General features: G+C 40.9%; 1 pseudogene; it reads left to right on the top strand.

The window, feature by feature from the left end:
* The first annotated feature begins 330 nt into the window (after window positions 1-330).
* On the top strand, window positions 331-2,690 carry LOC147458944 (uncharacterized; annotated as a pseudogene).
* The last annotated feature ends 19,596 nt before the right edge of the window (window positions 2,691-22,286 follow it).

Raw genomic sequence — 22,286 nt, 5'->3', positions numbered from 1 at the left:
TCAACATGTTTGAATGCATACATGAGATGTAAAGTTGTACATTTGGGCCCTTCCTGTGCCCTACCTTGAGGACCTTCTCTTGTATTTTCTCCTTTTAATTTAACCTTTCAACTTTGCCCAAAAAAAAGGGGAGGGGGGGGGGGGGGGGGGGGGGGGGGGTTAGAAAGCCAAAAACTCTACAGACGACCTTTCAGATACGATAAAGACATGCCAAAAAGAAGAGAAAAAAATTCTCTGTATTTATTTTTTTATTTATATGCGTTGTTGAGAAGTCTAACAAAATTTAAGACGCAGAGATGCAGCTAGTTTGAAAATGGATAGGCAACAAGATTACAACCCAGCGCCACCTCCAGCGGGTTACTATCCCCAAAATGTACTTTGATGGCGAGCAGGGAGAACTCGTCCCCGAGCTATTCACTGTGACAGGTTCTTGTGCATTCATAGGAGCTTGCATGCCCTCTATTGCTTCCACCGACCGCAGCCAGCTGTGGAGCAATTTCACCGGCACAGCTTTGCTTCTCATGACCTTCACCTGCAATATTACATACTAATTCTCAGCATCCAATCGTTAGCCATGGATGAAATGACATCAGATGTAGCAGCTTGTGTCGCAATGCGCTTGCAGAAACTCGAAACGGGCCAGGCCACATCAGGAGCAGAGATGCAGGTGCTATCATGGAGCTGGGAAGGGCTGGAGCGCACTACCTGTGTAAGATTGATGATGGCAGTGACAAGCAATCTACAGAATGCTGCTTCCAGATCGCCTTCTCAAGTCATGCTACTAGCTCTCATTTTGCTTTTAGCAACGATGCTAGGCAAGGCAATTTACTTATTCTACGCATCATTTTATGGACTAACTTGTATGAATGGAAGTATAATACTGTTTTGATTCATTTGTCTCGGTCGCTGGCTGAGACTAGCCATGTGTGATAACCGACCCCTTTCATCGCTTTTGTTTGACACCCATCCATTCTACTGGCGCCGGAAGGTCATGAATTTTGTGCCTCACCTTAAAGCAGGCCCGCATTGTCCATTATATCCCATCATTTGTCCATTCTAAAAGCCACAGTCTATTGTAGCTTATATTTCATCATGCTCTTCTTGATTAGTCCCCTCTGTGGATTTATGTTGACCTATACAATGCTAGCACATACTGTGCCTACCTTGTTAGTTCCCATCTCAAAGCCCCCACTGCTTGTGTTCATTTAGTGGCCAATCTTGTTGCCAGTTAAAGCCCTTTTTCTGATGATTTATTCGAAAGTCATGGAATGTTCCACGATGATGCAAATGCCAGTGAGTGCGGCATCGCTTCAAGTAGATCTAAGTGCAGGAGTTATACACATACCAGGGGAGGACCCACACACTGTCCAAGGGTCTGCAAGACTGGCAATTCAGAAATGCATGAAGAAAGCCAAAAGCAAACCTAACCAGGCCTTGGAGACTATCTTGAAATTGTCCGATCAAGCATGCTATGTTAAAAACAACGCTGTCTATGAGGTTTTAGATAAAAAAGGAGCCCCAGATGTGGCTATGTTGCATGTGGGGAACTATGGGGATCAGTATGGCTGGAGTCTCACGATTCTTTGACTTCGTAATGTATCGGGCATAGTAGAGGTAAAATTGTTTAAAACATCCAAAAGGACTATGGCAACGATGGAAGCATATGAGCAAGCAATACAAATGGTCGCAGTGGTGGATGAGATGCATGCACCCACTGTCTGTTCTAAAGAGACATACTTGAAAGCCTCCACATCGTTGTGGTCATCCTTGCTGAACAAGAGAAGGTACAAAAAGCTGCACCACAAGTCATTGTATCTCTGAGTACATGATAGAAACTGTCTGGTCAATGATCTTCTTATGGGTTTTGCAAACTCGAACTGGTCTGACAACAGGTCCTGGCAGCAGAAAGCTTCTAGATGTGGCATCCAAGGTTCAGCCCTGCCGGCGTTCTGGATATGCACTTGGAGACTACAACGAGGCAATTACAGAAACACAGCCATGTATTTCCATGGACAATGGAAGTAGTTATTGCTTACAGGACATACACTGTGTGCCAGAACTTGCGAAGATGGTGTATGAATGTAGAGATGGCAGCAAGGAAGAATGCACTGAATGAGGGAGGTACCTGCCTGATAGAGCACATACATTACCTCATCGTGGAGGTTCTGGCTGCCTGCCTCCAAAGCCTACCCGCAGTGCTTGAGACACGCACAAGAAGGGCTGTTTGCAATGGCAACTTAGATGACATTAATTGAAACTGGTATTTTTCTCATTCACAAAGCTAAGGAACTGTGGAAAAAGCTGCAATGGCCTCTGTATTCTGTTGCCTCGCCCAATGTCTCTGACGCTGGCTTCGCACTTCAACAGTACTGGCTCCAACCTAAACAAGCAACTCAGGATGGAGCTGTCTCTAACAATGGCAGCAATCTGCCAAGGTTACTCATGGCCACGACAAGCTCGTTATACTTATTCCTAAACCACAATCGTTGGTGTTCTACTTGGAATATCAACACCTGCATACAGATTTAGAGGTTGTTTGTAAAATTATTCAACCAGCAACCACGTTCGGCTACTTAGAAAGTATACTTTATATTGTCCTCTCTGCAGTAATTGCAGAGCTTAGTAGCACCCAATCTGCATGTAAATTATACATACATATTTTTGTTTTCGGATGAGTTTCTGCGGATAAATAATACACCGGTTGTTTGCAGTTCTTATCCATCTGATATTCTTCTGAAGTAAACAATCAAGTGCTTGAAGTCTGCATTCATAAAGAAAGTATGACTCAATAGGAAGGCCAGACAAGGTTGTGAGTTTGGCTAGCAAACAAAAATAAACGATAAAAGATCCACAGGAAACAGTATGTGCCTCAATACATGCTCATTGAGCGTTAGGCAGAAAAAATTCCTTGCTTTGCCTTGATGTGAAGACAAATCTTGGAAATAGTCAGCAGTTGGATCGACATCAGACTCATGAACGTTAGCATATTGGAAAACACATTCACGATCATCACGCCAATCATGCATCTCAATTCAAAGTCAGACACAGTAATACATATAGGGTTCAGAAGCTTCTATCTAGATCAGTGACTCCTCCATTAGAGTCTTAGTGATTCCAACGGTACTGAACATGCACTTGGCCATGGCACAACTGACATGAGACTTACCTGATACCAAGGATGTCTCTGTCAGCAATGTCGGGTAAAGGCGCCAATAAAAGGCCGCGCTCCTTTTATAAACTTTACCCTCCCCCAAAATGCACATGGGCCAGCGTGAGTAAGTGGACAGCATAATCCTACATGGAGTCAACTGATTGGTAGGGTACGCGCTCGATACTCAAGAAAAGCTGTAGCAGGTTGTCCGGTCTGCTTCGACTCGCTGCTTTTGCACCGTGAACGCCTATCAAAACGCAGTCAACGGTCATCACAAGCGACGATCACAACTGCTGATGGAAGATCTCATTGCCGCCCATCTGAGAAACCCCAAGTTGCTCAAATCTGTCAAGCATAGTTCATCATAGGCTCTGCACAATTTTGAATGTCCTTAACACTAGGTTGGTAACCTAACAGGACATAAAAGTGTCCTTTCAGGGTTTTGAAAAAAAACCTCCAAAACCATAGTAGATCCACTCATTTTGTAAAATCCTTTCATGAGGTAACAGTTCAAGGCCTACTACACATGGAAAAAATAAGAAACTTGTAAAAGTTTTCATTTTTTGGTCACACCAAGCCTCCAAAGTTGATGGACCAGTACATTTTCATCAAAACAATCATTTCTTACGTTTTGTTGCATAAAAATAAGATTAGGGATTTTTGTAGGACTTGAGATAAATTCCATAGTTAACTTCAATGGGTTGGTGATCAGAACATATGATTGCTTCTCACTCACTATTTTTTGTTTTGCCAAAAGAAATAGGTACAAAAAGGTTGAATTTTTACCATTCTGCAAACCTATCATCAAAGTTTCTATAGCCGCGCTCAATACAAATAATATATGCATGTTTTCTTAGTTTCCTATTGTCCTTTAGGTTCATAAGGAGCCATGGAGAATGTCAAAAGAATAATACATCTCTTACCAAGGGGAATCTTGGGGACAAAGATGAAGTGCTAAATACAGCAAACATGAAAAAACTGGGTTCAACATTATGAGTTGTAGAATCCCATAGAAACTATTCAATATCTAGCCAAATTGGATCCTTATGACTAGATATGGTTACTACCTACAAAATGCATGTAGTTGTCACAAGAAACTAACAATATTGAAAACACTATACTTGATATACTAGAATGTTTCGTTTTCTTCTATAATTGAAAAAATCAACCATCGTTGTCTAGTATGCAAAATAGGGTATTAGGTGCCCCAAAACTCAAGGAATATTAGCTTTATGTTACAATATGCAACATAGAAAATCAAAACTGCATTTGGATATCATGAAAGCCACCAAAAAAATCATAGAAGAGCTAAAATTGGCTAAAAAACAGGATTTGACAATTTTTGTAATTTGGTCATAACTTACAAGTTTAACATTTATTTCTCACTAGAAGCATCAGGACATGTTGAGGACTACTAAAGATAGTTCTCTAGCATTATAGACCTCACAAACATGAATTCTGCAGTGGTATAGTTGCAAAAAGTTGAAAAAAGCCAAAAACAGGACCCGTTTTTTCACACAGTTTAGGTTGTGAAATGGTGTGCAAGGACAAGGTTAAAGATGGAATTGATATTCCAAAAAAATGTCGAGTTTTTTTCAGCTCATGAGACAACTTTCTAGACAAATAGCACCTCAAAATCCATTTTGAAACCCTTGACGTAATTCAAGGAAAATGGTCACTTAACAGGACATAAAAGTGTCCCATTACCAACCTAGTGTTAAGTTGGCGCCTTTACCCTAAACACTATGCCTATCATTCAAGATAGACTCTCTAGTTGCATCTTCACATACAAATAGTATTTCTTATCCATAGCCCTTCCTTGGAGAGCCTTAGTAGTTAAGTGTCACAGGCTCCATGCCACTTGAGTCAGAAAGTCCTAAAACCTAAGATTCATCCTGCCTCTTTGACTAGATCAAATACACATTTGTAATCTCATACCACTGGCCATCAATTCAATCGCATACACATTTGCAATCTCACTTTTAAACGGTACTATGTCATGACCGATCGAACAATCTTAACAATGCTTCCAAAAAACATAGTCAAAAGCATCATGGCCAGTAACACCTTATCCTTATCAAGACATCATTTGTTAAGAGCTATTTATCTGGAAAATCTACAAATACACGAAGTCTCTTGAAAAGACAACTTGACCTCTTCAACTTTCATATGGACCCATATAAAAAGAAGAGAGCAAGCAATAATAAAGACTGGTCAGATATCAAGCTTACTCCTAGAGCTGAGGTTAAAAAGAATAGACACATCTCCACTTCTTGCAGGAATCATAGAATCAATTTCGATTCAAAACACATTGCGCATTGATGATGATTGGTTGGTATGAGCTGCCATGCATCGTTCGTTCTGAGGACTCGTCAAGCCGAAGAGAGTAAGATGCATCAAAAATGGGGAGTCCTAGTAGTGGCTAGGCTGGCAAGCTTCCATTGACACAGGATATGGCGATGACCCATGAGCACCCAAGTCTCATCTTGCTCGGAAGTCCATCAGTCGTAAATTCCTAGGTTCATTTGTGAAATTTATTTCGAGAAATTATGTGTTGTGAAAACTTTGTCTAAAATGTAGATTATCCAAGCTTCAAGCATTGCCTAGCAGCCGTAGATTGTAGAGTTGTTGTCCACAACTACTTGACACAAAGTTTAAAAGCGGATGGACTTGGAGCTAGCTTTTTTGTTCCTCCCCACCCCTACCACTCACTACCACCAAATGTCGTCCATTGCTGCTTCTACCACCAACGACAAGTGGCCCTTCTTCTTGCTCTTCCATGTTGCACCACCAACTTCCAACCCCTCCCCTTCTCAACCTCCAACCTCCCCCTCTCTCTTCCCCTCTCCCTCTCCATCTCTCATACAATCTCTCTTTATTTGTTTTCCCTCCCCTCTTCTTTCTTTTTTCCTCCTCCTCTCTCTCTCTCTCTCACACACACAAACACACACACTATCTTTCTTGATTTTTTTCCCTTCCTCTCCTTTCTCTTTTCCTCTCTCTCTCTCTCTCTCTCTCTCTCTCTCTCTCTCACACACACACACACACACACACACACACTCTATCCCTCTTCTGTCTCTATCTCTTGCGCTCCCTCCCTTCATCTATGTATGTATTTAGTTTAAGTAGCACAGTCTCTATCTATCCATGTTCCTCTTTCTCACCAATTTTCTTAGGTATCCTCTCTCTCTCTCTCTCTCTCTCTCTCTCTCTCTCTCTCTCTCTCTCTCTCTAACTCTCTCATTTTTGTGCATTATATTTTCTTCAGAAGCATCACAATGGTCATTTATTGTGTAATAGGACTTATTATGAAAGTTCTTAAAGTCGAAAAGAATAAATGAGTTTGAGATATCAAGGGAGAAAATACATTCTCTTCATAATACATTAAAGATGTATTTACTAATAATTATTGAATAAAAGATAATTTGACTATAGACCGTAAAGTAAACACGTAGTCAAAATTGATGTTTTCATCAATATCAATGTTTTATTTTTATGTTTTTTAGCTTAAAATAAGTTGAAAAGGTTGTGGAGACCCAAAAATAGTGTTTTTATGAGTCACGACCTAAAAGTTGCATTTTCAACCAAAAGAAGGGGTTTTTGCAATTTTGTCTACATTGACTTGTAGACTAGACCTATTCCCGTCGTTTTGAGTACCTAGAAGTCTATATTCCAAGTTCCTATGAGAAAGTTATGACAGAAACAAATTGGCAACAGCAACAGGGTAGCCTACAAGCAGCAATAGGTTAGCTTACAAACAGATATATACAGGTAATATCTCTTTTGTTTGATCCAACCAAGAAGTGATTGTACTCTTTTATGATGGTGCAAAATTATGTTTTCTAATTTGATTATCATGTTGAATTGGTTGTACGAGTATGTTATTTTGCCTATTTTGTAGATGTTGAAGAAACCAATGTGATATTTACTCAACAAAGTGAAACGGGATATGTGTAAGGTGGCATTAGAGTGAGATTGCGATCGTGTTGCGACCTGGATTATGATCATCGTTGGCCATCCAAAGATTGAGATTGTGATTGAGAGTGAGAGTGTGATTGAGATTGAGATTGTGCACAAGATTAAGATTGAGATAGCTTGGGGGGGGGGGGGGGTTTGGAAGGTTATGAAATGAGCTATGCTCTTCCTACAATCATTATCTTGCCTCCATATAGATTCTCTTTTTCATCTATCTACTCTACGTACTCTGTAATTTTTCATTTATCAATTTATTTCTCTCTCCCGTGTTGCGTGACATATAGCAAGGACTTTGTGTTGGTTTAGTGCATTTACATTGTAAGAGCAATGGTAGGATCAGTGGAAAAGGCCCTAAGCTAAGCATGCAATTTAACAATCTTTAGGCCAAGGGCTATATAGAGAGTGGTTGGGAGGAGAAGGGCATGTGTTAACACTACTATTGACTTTTCACTGGTATTAGAGCGATTTTGAGCCTTGGGGAGACGGGAAGGTTGTGGAGGCTTCGGAGGAGTTTTTGCATGCATGCACTCTTGGGCAAGGCAAACACGATGAAGGGGAAAGCTCTTGATTGTGTGCAACATCCCTAACACACACAAGCAACATTGCCAACCTTCATGGTTTCTCTTGCGGCTACCCTTGATGGATAGGCATGGGATTCAAGATCAACTTTCGTCACTACAACACCGCGTAAAAGGCAACATGTTCGCCTCTCTCTCTCTCTCTCTCCATCTCTCTCGTGTGTTGCTATGTGCCACCATGCTTGAGATTTGGTGGCCTTGAATTCATACTCAAGGGCCACCAAGGCCCTATTTCTTTACTCTTTGGAGATGGACAAGGGCTTGTTCCCTTACATCAAAGTTCAACAAGTAAGCAAATTGACATCAGACAAGATTCGAAGGTCACAAGCGGCCAAGGGACAGTTGCCTTGTACTCATAGAAGTTTTTGATGATACAAAATTCATGATAAATAATAGCAAAACACAGGTCAAAGTTCGGAAACTGCAGTGGGTTCTCCACATTGTGGCTTGCCATAGGAGTGGAAATATATTACAATCTCTAGTGACATGCATTAGTTGAAGATACTCTTTATGTTTCCACTATGGCATGCAAGGTCGATTAGTTGTTGAGGATCGCCGAGATTAATTTTTTTTCCACTTTGCCAGTTGTCCATTGTTACGGTGGAGCAAGGCTCAATCAGTCTCCAAGGTAATTTTTTGATAGTCAAGAAAAGCTTAACAACAGAACATAAGCAAATGACAAGATTGGCCCTTGAAGAGTTTTATAATGCATAGCATGTGACAACTCAAAAGGCTCTAAAGATAGAAGCTTGGCAAGTTTTTATTATTGAGATGTCATTATTTGAAGCAAGGCTTGAGTTTCCTAGATATGGAATGCTTGCTTCCAAGGTTTACGATATGTTATCAGTATACGAACTTGGGGGCTTTACAAGTGTATATGAATGGTTATCTGATAAGACTAAGCAAAGGGGCTGACCAAGTTTTCAACTACAAATGGGTAGTAGAGTCTTCTTACAATCACTATTCATTGCAGGGTAACGTATGATGGTACTCATCTACCTCGTAGTTTAAGCAGTATCCTATTAAGCAGTACATCGAGTACCTTGTCGTAGCTTAGTTTAAATACTATGCATGGCACTGAAGAGATGTGGCATCTAAAGTGGTATGGTTGGTGGTGATTTCCTACCACCTATTGATATTTGGGAGTCCTTCAAAGCTCACACTCATTGAAGGAGGCGAAGCAGCTTATTCGTAGTAGTGTGGTATGGGATGGATGTGCTTTGTCTCACTCCCAACAAAGTGAGATTATCTTTGTCCGTAGTAAGAGCGGGTGGATAGGTGGACCGATTGATCCCGCACAAAGTCTAGTGCTCTTACAAGTCATTTTTTGGTATTAAGGTTATGATGTACTCATTTTCAGCATACTGCATTGATGGAATGGAGAATTCTCTCCTCCCACTTTATTTCTTCCTTCCATATCTGCTCCATTTTTTCTAATAACTTCGCTTTGAGGGCCTTTTATATTTCAATGATCAAGCCTTCTAGGATCTCTGAAGAGCTCGATTTTATCTCTAAAGGAGCTACCGTTGGAAGTGATGAGGTCCCACATGTTTCTTCCATGCATTGTTGAAAATGCAGTGCCTCTAAGTCTTTCATCAAATGCTCTAGTGGTTCTCCTTTGGTCTCTGGTTGTTTACTTTGGTAGAGTCCTTTTCCTTTTAGCAATCTTCCTTTAGCTATTATATCTATTTGAGGTAGGAATCCTCCTCCTGCATAAAGCTTATTGAAATCTCTCTCCTCTACATTTTCTCAAGCTTAAACTCCCATCTCTAGCTCTTTGTTTTTCCTTTTTAAATCCAAATATGTTGTATCAATCCCTTGTAATGTGGACAATGGGGTTAGTTTGCATCTGATTGAGAATCCTTAGCTGTGCCTAATATTTTGGGCTTTGCTTGAGCTAGCTATATATTTGGCACATCGGACTACTACAGCTGCAATCTTTGAGCATGTGCACTCGTATTTTATGATACATTATTTATGTTGGGGTAAAGGCGATGTGCCTCTTACCCCAGTCGGATGCACCAAAGGCATCCGACCACCCATCAGTTGTAAAATTTATAGTGAAATTTCTAAGAAAGAAGATTATTATATATATCAAAAATTTAATGGCACAAACTTCACAATATGGAAGCAGGGTATGCTTGATGTCTTGGTCAATAAGGGCCTTGGAACGCCATTGAAAGAGCATAAAGAGGGTGTTTACACTACAAGAGGTTGTGTCCTCTTGTGACGCTGTTAGCGACGGAAATACACTGGGTTTTTATAACCCCCGTCGTCGCTAAAATCGTCGCTACAAGCGTCACTACGAGAGTGTCACTATATGCATCGCTATAAGCGTCGCTATAAGCGTCGCTATATAGAGACACTCATAGCGACGGTCATAGCGACGTTTACACAGAAGACTATAGCGACGCTCATAGCGACGCTACAGAGCCATAAATAGCGACGGTTATAGCGACGCCCGAGAGAATTTTTTTTTGGTGGTAGGGCATTGAATGCCCTGCCACCCATCAACCATATTGTACTTGATTCACTTTTTAAAAAAAGTGCAAGGGTAGATAATAGACCCAAAATAGTCACCCACAAGACGCATTGTTTGCAAAATTGACAATTGTACACATCATAGGCAAAATGAATTGATTGGCAAATGTAATAATGACAATTGTACAACATCATAGGCATAAAGAATTGATTGGCAAAAGGAACTGCAGTGACAAATGTAATAATATACATGGTTCAAAAAGACGTATAAAATCCGTCTCATGATACATAAGCTATGAGAAACCCTAACCTAATGCTATCTAGCTACGGCTAAACTGACGTCGTCTAGTCAGACGTCTCATCGCGTCCAAGTGGCATACCTGTCGGATTCTGCAAAAAAAGACAATAAGACAGCTTTCAGTAAGTATAAACATATAACGACATTTATAAAACAATACAAAAAATAGAAAAGAGTAAACCCTAATACTAACCATGCCACCGCGAGAACTGAGAATGTCCATCAGGGCGTTTAAGCCCTTCCTGCCTGTGTAGGCGCGCTCGTACGGTGTGGGATCACGTCCTGTCATCGACCACTGTCAAAACATACAAAGATTTCATTATGTTAGAATTAAAAAACTCATAAACCCTAAACTATCGAACATAAAGAGCAATGTGAAAACACTTACAAAATCGGCCTCAAATGATGCCCATCCACCGCTCCCCAAGTGGTGCGAGCTCCCTGCCTCTACTCGCACTCTGGCTACATCCTTTTGTTGCTTCCACTTGTCGGGATTCTCGCACGCTGCTTTCTTCGCATTCTTCCAATCTTCTTTGGCCAGCCAATCTCGCCTGTTCCACCCATTCTTGATTGCTTTTTGCACTTCGGAACGCTTGTGTTTGCAGTATTCGCGCATTCGAATCTTCATCAGGTCTTCATTGAAGCGCTGATCCAGTGTTGGAACGGGAAACTCATCATGAAGTATGCTGATGACTCTGTTTTTTAAATCACTTGGTACTTCACTCCATTTGTTTAGTATGTAGTGTCTAAACAACTGAGAGCAAAGACCACGCATGCGCGAGATCACCTTCTTGCCGTCATCATCCGTGATGATGCCGCCGCTGAAGTCGACGGAGTAAGACAAGCCCTCTGGCTGGTGACGCGTGAACCTGGGTGTCCCGGCAGGGGTCTCTAGCGGCGTGTCGATGGGGATACGGACGTCAGGTGTCTCCACCGGCGTCTGGGCCCCAAAGCGAGGAGTGTCGAGTGGGGTGGCTCCTGGCGGAGTAGGTAGAGGTGTGTAGCTTCTAGGAACAGTCAGCCGTGCAAAACTTGGCGTAGATGGCGATGATGTGGTTGGTGTGGGGGCGGGCAAAGAAGGGGAGGGTAAAGAGCCTCGTCGAACACGAGGCGGTGTGGAGGCATCGGTGGCGGAATCCCCAATACAACCGCCACCGCCACCACTAGAGCGCCGGTGTCTAGACGAGTGTGAAGCTCGTCTCGTCGACGCCAAAGCTTCGGAGCACGCCGAATGCTCCGAAAGAGAGGGAGATGTGGATGGAGTAGGAACGCGCGATGATGCGCCAGAGCGATGACGCTCCACGTACCACTGTCTCTGCTGCGGTGACAAAGAAGAAAGAAACTCCTCATCATCCATACCTGCATTAAACACACGAATATTTAAACTTAATATTGAATGAATAGAGTAGACAATGACGCAAAGACCATTAAATACAATGAGGTAATGACGCATATAAATACAATGACGCAATGAATTGAGTGATAGAAGAGGCAAGTCAAAAACTCAGAATTTTCAATCAAAAGATGTGAGCACGAGTAGAAAAGAGCGTTATACACCATGGAAGGTACTTAGAGAGCCAGAGCTTTTACAACACGGAGCAAAATTGTTCAAATACAATATTTGTGTCTTTAAGAGATCTCTCTCTCATCCTCGCATAACTCAGCATAACTTCCTATATCTATATAGAGCTCTCCGTTTAAACACATATCCTCTGTTTCATTTTGTAGCTCCTCTGCATGCACCCCATATAGAGTAGTAGCATCTTGATGCTCGTCTGGCACCACCGCAGCGGCTTCTGATTGAGCATCTTCTCTGATCTCCTCCATTGATGCCGTTGTGATTGGCACATGGTAGCCTTCATACATCCTTGCACTACGAGGGGCTACCTCTATGACGTACCACCAGTTTGATGTAGACTTTGTAGGATGAAATATTACCTGCCAGAGCCACATAACTTACATGAGAGTTTTCAAGCACATAACTTGTAAAAGGGGGATGTTAACTATTTACATACTTACTTGTTCACAATGCTCGGGTAGTACGAAAGTGTCTCTTAGGTCAGTCCATTTCTTAGTAGAATCCACCTCAAGAAAACCAGACTCTCCTCTACGCACAGTAGCGTTGCGACCCTCCACGATTATCTTGAACCATTGCACGTCGAACAAGTCGACAAAAAATCCTCTGTAATCGATCCTCAGAATCTCTTGCAGCGTGCCGAAGTAAGTGAGTTCCGCCACCACAGGATCTGCATCAGAGGAACGTCGTCGACTAAACTGTTCAAATTTTGCCATGATTCCACAATCTTGAGTAAAACGCTTTTTGTCGATTCGTTCCACCCTAAAATGTCGACCTTTACACCATGCTGCTGTGTATGACTTATACTACAACGAACAAAGATTATGAGTGGCCGTTCAAACGTTTATAAATAAAGTCACTTGCTAGTCGTACATTACAAACTTAGCTTGGTCGCGCAACCCCGAGAGTACTCCCACTCTTCCTCAGTCACTTCGTCACCGCATTGTTGTGCGCTTTTCAATTGGTTGTGCAACCATCTTAAGCTCATGAAGGTTGGTAGGCTCTCCAGAACCGCTGGATAGTGCATCGGTGGTCGTCTTCCCCGTCTCCACTCGATTCGTGCCCTTTGTCGCTCTTGCTTTGCATCCTCATATTGTGAAATCCACTTTTGCATCACTGGATTGTGAAGCATGCAAAATCGGTTGATTTTAGCCTCTAGATCTTCCGTCATCTTCTTCTCAACACCGAGATTGCACATGACAATCCCAGATATGCGCTCATTATCTATGGTGCGCCATAGCGTGTCCCGGGCTTTATCAAATCCGTCTAGCCACTCTCCAATGTACACTAGGGACTCTGATACCAACCAACCTTCTGCCATGCTACCCTCCGGACGTGCCTTTTGGCGCACATATCCCTTAAGCGTTTTCATGAAACGTTCTAAGAAGAACATCCATCTGGAATGAACTGTGCCAGCTATTTGCACCTCATCAACTATGTGAACAAGAAGATGCACCTGAATGGTTAGCATGGTAGTAGGAAAACATCCCTTTAGTTTACGTTGGCGAATGGTATGGAGTCTACGTTGATCTCCTTTTGTGAGATCCATTGCACCAGCTTTGCAAGTTTGTAGATTGTGTTACGGATGTTGAGAGACAAACATCCCTCAATGGCAACCGGTAAAATAAGCTGTAAAGTATGTGCAACAATGATATTAAAGTCCACATTTTATGCCAATCGTGTGACTTCAAACCGGTAAGCTTTCCTTCTTTAGTAAAACACGTTCGGAGCGAGTGCATTACGCCAGTGGGGGTCCGCAAAGATCGAATGGTCTCTTTTACTTTGCGTTCTTGGGCTCCTGTGAAAATCCATGGTGCTTTAGGGAGTTTTATCGATCCATCAGACGCTGTTTGCGGCCAATATTGCTCCATACGATCCACATTTCTAAGGTCAACTCTGGCTCCCAAAGTATCTTTCTTGCCGGTCAGATGGTCCCATAGTAGATTACCCACATTCTTGAATATGTGCATTGGATCGAGCAAGTGATTGATCATGAGTCGCGGCCAGTATGGTAACTCGTACCATAGAGATGGTCTCTTCATCCCTGGAGGCAATCCGTCATCGCACATCTCCTTATGCTCTAACCATGCTTGTGCAGACATCCTTGGTGGCTCTCTTCCCAAAAAGCCGTCGCGTAACACATGATTCTCTAGAAGATACGCTTGATGACCTTCGTAGATTTTCTTCTTCAGTGATGGTGCCCTACGTGCATTCAGTCTAGGTCCACATGTGACACATGCTCTGTATCCGCTTGTTTGAAGCCCTGCATGTATACACATGATAATAGATCAACTATGGGAAAAAACAAGATTTACAGTGTCTGAGTGAGGAGTGTCAATAGATCACCTGAGCATTCTGTTAGCCCGGGATAGTCATGCATGGTCCACACTAGAATGCCTCTGATCAAAGCATTCCGTCGTCTTGTGTGTCGGCTCATATCCACCACCTCTATGCCAATCCACAATTGTTGTAGCTCTTCCAATAGTGGACGAAGATACACATCCATATTCCCCACTTTATATCGCCCGGGCACAATCAAGCTTAGCCATAGGTGCCCCTTCTTCGTAGTCAACCACGTGGGAATGTTGTAGTTGACGATGACAACGGGCCATACACTGTAAGATGTTGATCTTTGACCAAATGGATTTACGCCATCCATAGCCAGGCCTAAGCGCAAATTTCGAGCTTCCCTGGCAAAATCCGACCATGTTCCATCTATATGTTTCCAGGCTGCGCAATCTGCAGGAATTCGTAGCACACCATCCGAAGATTTATTCTCCTCATGCCATGATGCTAGGGTGGCCATGGACTTACATTCGAAGAAATGATTGATGCGAGGAAGCAGAGGAAAATGTCCCAAAACCTTTTGTGGAATTTTTTTCCCATGGAGATCTACTCGATATCTTTCGGAATCACATTTCGGACACTTCTCCATGTCTATGTATTCCCCTCTGAAAAGAATGCAGTCATTAGGACAAGCGTGGATAGAATTGTAATCCATCCCCAAGTTTCGCAAAATCTTTCTTGCTTCATCTCGGGAATCTGGCATCACATTGTCAGCTGGTAGTATGTGCTCTTTCAGCAATCTACACAACATAAAAATACGATACGGTCGTGTAAAAATCTATCAGATCATTATACATTTAGAGTTTTATTAAAGTAAACTAATTGTAATAGATCACCTGAAAAGCGTTGTGACGCTAGTGTCACTCCATCCAAACTTTGCCTGCATGTTGAGAAGAACCAGGAGTGCTTTTAATCTAGACATACGTGCTCCATTATACAATGGCGTATCGGCTTCACTTTTCATATCATCATAGATAAGCCTTTCTGAATCCATGATCGTCTCGATCATTTCATCAATCTCGGGCTCAAACATTCCCTCGTTGGGAATGTGCTCTGCATGATCATCCCCCGAGCTGTCAGAGGCTACATCTTGTGGCGTCACATATGCTGCTTGACCAAAGCGCCTGCGAACATGTCTATTGGGTTGCAAGATTGCTGCTTGTTGGCCAGCGTCAGAGTCCGACGAGTTATAATTGGCAACAACTCGATCTATAATAGATGGATCGAACTCGCCAAATTCGCGAACGTGCTGCAAAGAAACACGTCTTGTCCGTCGCATAGCATGCTTGCATTGATTACAAGGACATAAGACCCTCGTTGAGAGATAGGTGTTTCGGTTGGACGGTCCCACATCCTCGTCACTACTCATAATGAGGATAAAAATCTTATAACCTGGAAAACAAATTTAATATTCTATTGGCATTCTTCGTCTTATCTCTCTCTCTCTCTCTCTCTCTCTCTCTCTCTCTCTCTCTCTTTACCTCACATTCTCTAGTCATGTCCAATCCCCGCACACCTCGGTCTAGAGGTGCACGGAGATCAGAACCACCGGGTTATAATCTCGTCTTTATTGGTCAATACCTATATTTGTGGGTACAAGAAATCTACACACCCACGTCTACATGATACTGCATGTAGTGGACAAAACCCCTTTGCCTCTTGTCTAGCTGTAGCACTTCACAGCATCTTAACATCTTTTCACAGTAGATCTTTTCACTGTTCGTCTAACTCTAAACCCTAAACCGTAAGTAATTCTTGCGTGGACTCGATCTAACGTAAATAAGCGTAAATCTAAATAAACGTAAATCTAACTAAAAATAAACCTAAATCTAATTTAACGTAAGTCTACATCTAACCTAATCTTTAACGTCTTTTGGGATAGTTTCCTACGATGTTAAAACTCTCTTCTTCTTGTGTATGTGTTGTTGAGAGAGAAGGAGAGAACACAGAAGTAGAACCCCAAAGTGTGTAGAATACACACATGAGATGATGTATATATAGAGGGGACCTGGGTGCCATATATAGAGAAGCCATATATTGAGTAGCTTCACATATAAGCTCAACACCCCCGCTCAAATAAGGGTCCCTAAGTGTGGATGAAAAAACCCTTGGGGGATCAAGGGAAAAACCCACAGCTCTATATACACCCACCGTTATATTATAAAAATCATTGAATATACAAATGTTTACGAGGAGCTACATCACTCCTTTTACATTGAATGTTTTATGAGGAGTTACATTACTCCTATCCTATCAAATACAATAATGAATACAAAGGTTCAATAAAGAGGTGTAAAAGCTATCGATTAGCTTGTAATCAAAAGTGTCTCCGTGAATCTGCTGTGTAGCTTCTCATCAATATCGCATCACCAAACATGTCTTCATGTTGTCATCAATATGGCATCACCAAACATATCTTCATAAATCTTTTATTGTCACCAAGTTTGTCTTCATAAAATCAATTCTTTGATCAATCCTACATAGATCATAGACTCCAAAAAAAATATGTCATGAAAATTATTAGCATCGTTAATGAAATAATTACGTTCACAATGCCATAAGAGATGGTTCACGACGCCACTCTTTTGACGACATATATACACACGACAACATATGGTACATAAAGTATAAACGTAAAAGTACAAAATGTGTGATTACGTGATACAAATGATATGTGTATATACTACATAAAACAACATTTATCAATGTAGTGATCAATGAATACCATCAAAGTATTAACAAAATATCATCATTATATCAATAAAAATGAATAAATGATCATGGTATCAACGAAAAGCATCATGATATCACCGAGAATAATCATTGTATCAACGAAACAACATCATGGCATCACCGAGAATAACCATGGTATCAACGAAACATCATCATGGCATCACCGAGAATAACCATGGTATCAACGAAACAACATCATGGTATCACCGAGAATAACCATGGTATCAACAAAACATCATCATGGTATCAACAAAAATCACCATGGAATCAACGAAATATCATCATGGAATCACCGAGAATAACCATGGTATAAACGAAATATCATCATGGCACCACCGAGAATAACCATGCTATGCTATCAATGACATATCATCATGGTATCAACGAAAATCACCATGACCAAAGTATTAACAAAACATCATCATGGTACCATCAAAATCACTATGGTATCAATGAGAAATTATCAATAAAGCGACGTAAACTATATCTCTAAAAGAATAATTATACGAGAATCAATGAACGAGTATATCATATAACAAAAGAATAATTATACGAGAATTTGGACGATCATCAACGGCTCGACTGAATCGGAACGATGTGTAACTGGCTTCTGCAACAAAGTTACGTCAGTAACAAATATATGATTGATGAAGAAAAATATAATTGAGAAGTTTTCAATTATGAGAAAAATCAAAAGTAAAAAGTAAAATTTTGATTTTCAAACATATTCGCAGTCCGAGACGATAACCCAAAATCGGTGCAGAATTTAGAGAAACTTTCTTCTGCAAAGTTATAGACCACATCGATTCCAATCCCCATCGCGGGTAGTTTCTTCTGCAAAGTTGTAGAACACATCGATTCCGGTCTCTCACGCGGGTAGTTTCTGCAAAATTGTTTTCAATAAGCAGAAAAATAAAAAACCAAAAAACAAAAATTGCTTTTTAGGTATGTACGCAGTCCGCGAACGATAACTCAAAATTGGTGCAGAATTTGAAAACACTTTCTTCTGCAAAGTTGTAGACCACATCGATTCCAGTCTCGCATGAATAGTTTCTGCAAAATCGTTTTCAATAAGCAGAAAAATCAAAAACAAAAAACGAAAATTGCTTTTCAGGTATGTACGCAGTCCGCGAACGATAACTCAAAATCGGTGCAGAATTTGAAAACACTTCCTTCTACAAAAGGGTAGACCACATCGATTCCGGTCTCTTACGCGGGTAGTTTCTGCAAAATCGTTTCCAATTAGCACAAAAATCAAAAATAAAAAGCGGAAGTTGCTTTTCAGGTATGTACGCAGTCCGCGAACGATAACTCAAAATCGGTGCAGAATTTGAAAAACTTCCTTCTGCAAAGTTGTAGACCACATCGATTCCGGTCTCTCACGCGAGTAGTTTTTGCAAAATCATTTCCAATTAGCACAAAAATCAAAAACAAAACGCGAAAGCTGTTTTTCAGATATGTACGCAGTCCGTGAACGATAACTCAAAATCGGTGCAGAATTTGAAAAAACTTCCTTCTGCAAAGTTGTAGACCGCATCGATTCCGATCCCTCTCGCGGGTAGTTTCTGCAAAATCGATTTTTATCAGGAGAAAAATCGAAAACAAAAACGTACTGCTCTGATACCATGTTGAGAGAGAAGGAGAGAACACAGAAGTAGAACCGCAAAGTGTGTAGAATACACACATGAGATGATGTATATATAGAGGAGACCTGGGTGCCATATATAGAGAAGCCATATATTGAGTAGCTTCACATATAAGCTCAACATGTGTGTGTGTGTGTGGGTAAACCTAAATAAACCTAAGTCTAATCTAATATAACATAAATCTAAATCTAACGTAAATTATGTTATATTAAAAACAAAGAACTAAACTAACAGGGATTATAAGAACCTTAAAACTGATTTAACTCATAATTTTTCACATAACTCGGCAAGAGTTGGCATTCTCATCACTAAAGATGTGAGAGTTAACTTCCGGCGGTGACGCTGCCTCATCTCCATCCACATCTGACGACAGCAATTGGCCCTTTAGACCGTTCTTGCTCTTGTTACTAACTTTGAAGTTGCTGTTGAATGACTAGAGGTTGTCTAGATGGTCATTGTGTCGGGGATGTAGTGACTCTTGCTACCCTGAAGATCCACCTTCTTTCCTATCTTCTGAAGACATTTCACCAGTACTTTTGGATCGACGGAGCCCACCATGAGTGAAGGCAGCAATACCCCTTATTCCATTGAGGGCTTTCTTCACCCGCTTCATGCAGGCATCGCAGTCTATGGAGACCTAAATCTAATCTAATATAACGTAAATCTAAATCTAGCGTAAATAAACGTAAATCTAGTTAAAAATAAACCTAAATTTAATTTAACGTAAGTCTACATCTAACCTAATCTTTAACGTCTTTTAAGATAGTTTCTTACGACATTATAACTCTCTTCTTCTTGTGTGTGTGCGCGTGTGTGGATGTGTGTGCCAATAAAAAGAGATAAATGGTATAACCTTTCTATCACCCATGCCAAGTATGATAGATTGATTATGCCATTTCCCTCTTGAATAATAGGTCTTGAGTTCAGCTCCTCGTCGGCTAGATCTTTAGGTCTTTTAATTTTAATTAGTTTCCTACGTTGTTAAATTAGTTTCTCTCTCTTTCTCTCTCAATGTGTGTGCGATTTTTTGGATCGTATGCATGTTTTGTCTCTCTTTTCCTCTCTCAATGTGTGCGTTTTTTGTTTATGCATGTTCTCTCTCTCTTTTCCTCTCTCAATGCCTGCGTTTTTTGTTTATGCATGCTCTCTCTCTCTTTTCCTCTCTCAATGTGTGTGTGCATTCTTTGTTTATGTATGTGTGTGTGCGTTTTTGTTTTTGTTTGTACTCTCTCTCTCTCTCTCAAAAACACTATGTGTGTGTGTGTATGTGTGTGTGTGAGAGAGAGAGAGAGGGAGAGAGAAAGAGGGGAAGGGAACATGAGAATGAGGAGAGGGAAGGAGCATACCTGGCTCTCCTTCCTCTCCTCGTGTGTGTGTGTGTGTGTGTGTGTGTGGAGAAGAAAGAGAGAGAGAGAGAGAGAGAGAGAGAGAGAGAGAGAGAGAGAGAGCGTTACCTGCTCCTTGCTTGAGGGCACCGAAAAACTCGGATCTGAGATCTGAGTTTTTGGGCGCGCTCGGTTATTTTTTTAGCTCAGTCGGCATCGCTATGAGCGTCGCTATGAGTGTCGCAAATTTACAAAGAAATTTGTGACGCTCATAGCGACGCCGGGAATATTTTTTTTGAGTGTTGCTGTGTGAGCGTCGCTAATATGAATAGCCTCTTGTAGTGTTACACGGATGATGAGTGGGAGGAGCTTGATGCTGGTGCTATGGAGACCATTTGTCTACACCTTGGTGAGTCCATTTTCTTTACTATTATGGACAAGACTACTGCAAAGTAAATATGGGAGTCATTATGCTAAGCTTGGGATGGTAAGAGTGCATCGAACAAAGTGTTTTTGATAAATAAGTTGGTATGCTTAAATATGAAAGAGGGTAGCAGTGTCAATTGCATTTAAACTAGTTCAATAGTGTTTTTACACAGTTGACTTCTAAAGGGCTGAATTTTGATGATAAAATGAAAGCCATTTTCTTGTTATACAATGCCATTAGTAACTACACCTCTCAAGGCAAGATTGTTTTTAGTGATGTAACTAATGCTTTACTCACGAAAGAGATTTGACAACAATCTCTTGACACTAGTGGGCATGGTGATGCACATATGGCTAGTGAAAGTAGCCAAAAAAATCAAGGTCGTAGTCACAGTCATGATCGTTCTCGGGATCACAAGAATGTAGGTAGAAGGAGTCCTGGACGTGACATGAGGAACATTAAATACTACCATTGTCATAAGAAAGAACACGTGAAGAAAGATTGCAGCTTGTTACAAAAAGAGAAGGGTAAATCCATTGTCGTAGGTCATGCACCTCCTAAGAGTAGTGTGAAGATAGAGGAGTTAAATGTTGTTGAGTCTCCACATGTGGATGTTGATCCCCATGTACAACAACCGTCAGATGTTTTAGTCTTCACTTCTGACTTGATTTCAAAGGCACTATTAGCTCTGGACAAAATTCTATGCATAGAACTGGATCATTGACTTAGGTGTGACAGTTTTCATGTTACTCCTCATAAGGAGTGGTTCTCCAGTTATGCTTCTACACATAGTTCAATTAAGCTAGGTGATTCTCATCAACTTGAGATATGTGACATTGGAGATGTGAAGTTATGTATGCGTAATGGTATTGTGTTCATGCTTTAAGGTGCTAAACACGTGCAAAAGCTAACTAAGATCTTGGTTTAGCGGGATAGCTTGATGATCTTGGATATACTACAGTTTTTGGTAATGGTTCATGGATGATTTGCAAGGGAAATTTGGTCATTTTGAAGTGCCTAAAGTTTGGCTCATTATACCTCTATATGTCTTTAGTGTGGAAGAGAACTATGTCTATGTAGCCAAGCATCCTTCTGCTTAGTTGTGGAATAGGTAGCTTAGTCATATGAGTTAAAAAGAAATGAAACAATAACAGTGTTTTGGCTATATCCCCGCATTAACACTAGTTTTGTAATTGGACACTAAAGTGCCCTGTTTTCCTACAAAGTTTTGGCAATTTATTTGTCAAGCTAGAAAGAAGTTTTTTACACCTTGGTTCCACCATACGTTGGTTATGAGGGAAAGGAAACATTGGATTTTTCTCCATGTCAAAATACAAGCCCTATGGAGAGAATTGTGGTAATTTCTAAGTTGTAATTGTCTGTAAAATTTCAAGCTGTTTTGCCCAAAAAAATATAAAATTCTTATATCTTTTTGTAGAGGTGAGCTTTTTTTTTGTTTTTAAAAATCAAGTGCTAGTACTTAGTGTTACAAAACAATGGTATGACCTTCAAGGAATAGTTTCAAATTTAATTGCAAGTTATAAAAATAATTTCATACTTGAGCACGTGCTGACAAAGAGCATAATTTTGGCCTTTCAAAGGTCCTCTCATGGAATTGGGGCTATTCTAGTGCAATGTGACTCCCTAACTTACTTAAATCTTGTCGCTTACACCCTATCTTGAAATTTTGATCATGCAAAAAATCTTAAAAATATTGAGCCCTCCACAATAACATTGAAACCAAGGTTTT

Source organism: Adiantum capillus-veneris, chromosome 4, assembly GCF_014529385.1.
Source record: "Adiantum capillus-veneris isolate H3 chromosome 4, ASM1452938v2, whole genome shotgun sequence".
Classification (NCBI taxonomy): Eukaryota; Viridiplantae; Streptophyta; class Polypodiopsida; order Polypodiales; family Pteridaceae; genus Adiantum; species Adiantum capillus-veneris.
Note: the sequence above shows the minus strand (reverse complement) of the source record. Positions and strands in the feature narration are given on the sequence as shown.